Here is a 5,000-nt window from a genome sequence, read left to right on the forward strand (position 1 = left end):
CCCCCCACACACACACCTCCTCCCCCCACACACACACACACAACCCTCCGCCCCACAAACACACACCTCCCCCTTCCCCCCCCCACAAACACACATCTCTCCCCCTCCCCCCCCCAAACACACACCTCCGCCTCCCCCCCACACACACACACCTCCCCCCCCACACACACACACACACACCTCCCCCCCACAAACACACACACCTCCCCCTCCTCGCCCCCTCAAACACTTCCCTGGGGTGTGCAAAAGGATTAATGCGACTGGGATAGGTTTCACCAATGACTCCCCCCTCGCTGTCGGCTGGTAGGTGGTCCGACACGCTGTGTCAGAGTCCTTTATTCTGTTTGCTTTGCCCACGTTCGGTCTCTCAGTTCTCCCTCTCACTCGAGTTGACCCTTGCGCTGCCTTCATCAGCACCTTCACCGAGTCTGGCTTCCCTGGACACCATGAACAGCTTTGAGGCAGCATTGAGCTCCCCCACCTGAGACACCTTCATTGGGACGGTCTCAAAAGCCCAGAGACCCCTTTGCCGGACCCCTCTAACAAACGCTGTACAACAGTCCGCTCAGCTCCACGAAAACCGAGGTAGGGACCTGTCGGTGTTTCCAAAACACGACCCCCACCCGAAGGATAAATACTCAGGGCTGCTGATGCTGGAGAGACCGAGTAGAAGAGGGTGCTGCTGGAAAAGCGCAACAGGACAGGACGATCCGAGGGAGCGGGAGAGGGGCCGGTTTGGGCATAGAGTTGAGGAGGGCCAGAGGGGCTGAGAGATGAACGGGAGGGAGGGAGGGAGGTGGGGCTGAGGGGAAGGCAGCGAGCAACACAACAGGTGGGTGAAGGAGAGGGTGACAGGTCGGAGAGGAGGGTGCAGGCGTTGGATTGGGGATGAGGATGGCGGGGGGTAACTGGAGAACACGGCGCCGCCATCTTGACCTGTCCAGCTTATTGCCCACCTACCCGCTCCACCCTCTTCTCCCACGTATTGCCATCAACCCTCCCCCACTTTCATCAACCTGTCGCGTTCCCAGCTACCTTCCCCCCCCCCCCCCCCCCCCCTCACCGCCTCCCCCCCTCACCGCCTCCCCCCCTCACCGCCACATTTCTCATAAAGGGTTGGTGCTTGCAAAGTCTATCCTCCTGCTCCCTGTGCTCACCCTGCCTCCAGCTTCCTCTTCAATTGCGTTAGATTAGATTCACCGACAGTGTGGGAACAGGCCCTTCGGCCCAACAAGTCCACACCCACCCTCCAAAGGGTAACCCACCCAGACCCAATCCCCTACTCCTCCACGTTTACTAATGCACCTAACACTATGGGTAATTTAGCATGGCCAACCCACCCTAACCTACACATCCCTGAACACTATGGGTAATTTAGCATGGCCAACCCACCCTAACCTGCACATCCCTGAACACTATGGGTAATTTAGCATGGCCAACCCACCCTAACCTACACATCCCTGAACACTATGGGTAATTTAGCATGGCCAACCCACCCTAACCTACACATCCCTGAGCACTATGGGTAATTTAGCATGGCCAACCCACCCTAACCTACACATCCCTGAACACTATGGGTAATTTAGCATGGCCAACCCACCCTAACCTACACATCCCTGAGCACTATGGGTAATTTAGCATGGCCAACCCACCCTAACCTACACATCCCTGAACACTATGGGTAATTTAGCATGGCCAACCCACCCTAACCTACACATCCCTGAACACTATGGGTAATTTAGCATGGCCAACCCACCCTAACCTACACATCCCTGAACACTATGGGGTAATTTAGCATGGCCAACCCACCCTAACCTACACATCCCTGAGCACTATGGGTAATTTAGCATGGCCAACCCACCCTAACCTACACATCCCTGAACACTATGGGTAATTTAGCATGGCCAACCCACCCTAACCTACACATCCCTGAACACTATGGTGTAATTTAGCATGGCCAACCCACCCTAACCTGCACATCCCTGAACACTATGGTGTAATTTAGCATGGCCAACCCACCCTAACCTGCACATCCCTGAACACTATGGTGTAATTTAGCATGGCCAACCCACCCTAACCTGCACATCCCTGAACACTATGGTGTAATTTAGCATGGCCAACCCACCCTAACCTGCACATCCCTGAACACTATGGGTAATTTAGCATGGCCAACCCACCCTAACCTGCACATCCCTGAACACTATGGGGTAATTTAGCATGGCCAACCCACCCTAACCTGCACATCCCTGAACACTATGGGGTAATTTAGCATGGCCAACCCACCCTAACCTACACATCCCTGAACACTATGGGTAATTTAGCATGGCCAACCCACCCTAACCTACACATCCCTGAGCACTATGGGTAATTTAGCATGGCCAATCCACCCTAACCTACACATCCCTGAGCACTATGGGGTAATTTAGCATGGCCAACCCACCCTAACCTACACATCCCTGAACACTATGGGTAATTTAGCATGGCCAACCCACCCTAACCTACACATCCCTGAACACTATGGGTAATTTAGCATGGCCAATCCACCCTAACCTACACATCCCTGAGCACTATGGGGTAATTTAGCATGGCCAATCCACCCTAACCTACACATCCCTGAGCACTATGGGTAATTTAGCATGGCCAACCCACCCTAACCTACACATCCCTGAACACTATGGGTAATTTAGCATGGCCAACCCACCCTAACCTACACATCCCTGAGCACTATGGGGTAATTTAGCATGGCCAACCCACCCTAACCTACACATCCCTGAGCACTATGGGGTAATTTAGCATGGCCAACCCACCCTAACCTACACATCCCTGAGCACTATGGGGTAATTTAGCATGGCCAACCCACCCTAACCTGCACATCCCTGAACACTATGGGGTAATTTAGCATGGCCAACCCACCCTAACCTACACATCCCTGAGCACTATGGGTAATTTAGCATGGCCAACCCACCCTAACCTACACATCCCTGAGCACTATGGGGAATTTAGCATGGCCAACCCACCCTAACCTACACATCCCTGAGCACTATGGGTAATTTAGCATGGCCAACCCACCCTAACCTGCACATCCCTGAACACTATGGGTAATTTAGCATGGCCAATCCACCCTAACCTACACATCCCTGAACACTATGGGTAATTTAGCATGGCCAATCCACCCTAACCTACACATCCCTGAACACTATGGGGTAATTTAGCATGGCCAACCCACCCTAACCTACACATCCCTGAACACTATGGGGTAATTTAGCATGGCCAATCCACCCTAACCTACACATCGTGTGACTGTGGGAGGAAACCAGAGCACCCTGAGGAAACCCATACAGACACTGGGAGAATGTGCAAACTCCACACAGTTGCCCGAGACAGGAGTTGAACCCGGGTACCTGGTGCTGTGAGGCTGCAGCGCTAACCACTGAGCCACCGTGCCACCCCACTGTATGGCACACACGTGTGTCTCATAAAGATGGATTCTCTGCTCTCACTGATGGAGGTTGCAGGATTGAAACCTTATAATCCCCAATTAGTTTCTTTTTTTTTAAAGATTTAATTTCTATGGGAACTGCTCAGAACTGGCCCAGAGTCTATTTGGTGTCCCCTTTCCAGAAGAAGCTTACTTTAGAGATTGGCTCCAGGGACAGTCTTGAAAGGACAGGACAAAGAGTGACTGAGTAGTTGACACTTAGAATGTTTCTACAGGTTAACTGGAGACTGTTGACAGGGTTGTTAAGAAGGCATACAGTGTGTTAGCTTTTACTGGGAGTGGGATTGAGTTTTGGAGCCATGAGGTCATGCTGCAGCTGTACAAAACTCTGGGGCGGCCGCACTTGGAGTATTGTGTACAGTTCTGGTCATCACATTGTAAAAAGGATGTGGAAGCTTTGGAAAAGGTGCAGAGGCGATTTACCGGGATGTTGCCTGGTCTGGAGGGAAGGTCTTACGAGGAAAGGCTGAGGGACTTGAGGCTGTTTTCGTCAGAGAGAAGAAGGTTGAGAGGTGACTTAACAGAGAAAGATATAAGATAATGAGAGGGTTAGATAGGGTGGGCAGGGAGAGCCTTTTTCCAAGTACTGGGACGGCGAGCGCAAGGGGGCATAGCTTTAAACTGAGGGGGTGATAGATACAGGACAGATGTCAGAGGTAGGTTCTTTACTCGGAGAGTAGGAGGGGCGTGGAACGCCTTGCCTGCAACGGTGGTAGACTGTTATGGGCATTTAACTGGTCATTGGATAGACATATGGAGGAGAATGGAATGGTGTGTGGTAGTGTAGTGGGGAACATCACCAGTCTCAGAGTCAGAGTGGGGGGGTTCGATGACCGTGTTTATTGCAGAAGGAAATACCAGCGCTCCAGGGAGTGAGAGCCCCCAACAGCACAGTGGTCAGCTGCGAGTCTTCTCTCAACCCGGGGCACGTGTCAAGATACTTTTATACTTCTGTGATATAACTGGTCAATAATGAGGTTATTGTCTTTGTAACATAATTTGTTTGTTGTAATCATTGATCATTTCGATGCAGTCATTGTCAGTTTCAGCGCAGCCATTGTTAATTTCCACGTGGTGGTTGTCAGTTTCAGCGCAGCCATTGTTAATTTCCACGTGGTGGTTGTCAGTTTCAGCACAGTCATTGTCAGTTTCAGCGCAGCCCTTGTTAATTTCCACGCGGTGGTTGTCAGTTTCAGCACAGACACTGTCAGTTTCAGCGCAGCCATTGTTAATTTCCACGTGGTGGTTGTCAGTTTCAGCACAGTCATTGTCAGTTTCAGCGCAGCCATTGTTAATTTCCACGTGGTGGTTGTCGGTTTCAGCACAGCCATTGTTAATTTCCACGCGGTGATTGTCAGTTTCAGCACAGCCATTGTCAGTTTCAGCTTCTGCGCGGAAGTCCATTGCTCGAGTAATGGGCACTAATCACTCTTCCTACTGCAGTCCTGGCTAATAGCACTTCATCTTGAGTCTGTATCAAGCTGTTAGCCTTTCCCTAAGA

The 5,000-nt window shown here is 51.5% G+C and overlaps 1 protein-coding gene across 3 annotated transcripts in view; it reads left to right on the plus strand.

Moving 5' to 3' along the window:
* ppox (protoporphyrinogen oxidase) overlaps positions 1–5,000 on the plus strand; it is a 44,449-nt gene that overhangs the window by 816 nt on the left and 38,633 nt on the right. The window contains exon 2 of one of the 3 annotated variants that reach the window (XM_060822535.1): positions 415–585. The exons of the other annotated variants lie outside the window; for them this stretch is intronic. The gene's annotated coding sequence lies outside the window, so the exon portion shown is untranslated. The remainder of the gene's footprint in view (positions 1–414; positions 586–5,000) is intronic. 3 annotated transcript variants of the gene reach the window in all.

The sequence above is a fragment of the Hemiscyllium ocellatum genome, unplaced genomic scaffold, assembly GCF_020745735.1.
Source record: "Hemiscyllium ocellatum isolate sHemOce1 unplaced genomic scaffold, sHemOce1.pat.X.cur. scaffold_1046_pat_ctg1, whole genome shotgun sequence".
NCBI classification, from domain to species: domain Eukaryota; kingdom Metazoa; phylum Chordata; class Chondrichthyes; order Orectolobiformes; family Hemiscylliidae; genus Hemiscyllium; species Hemiscyllium ocellatum.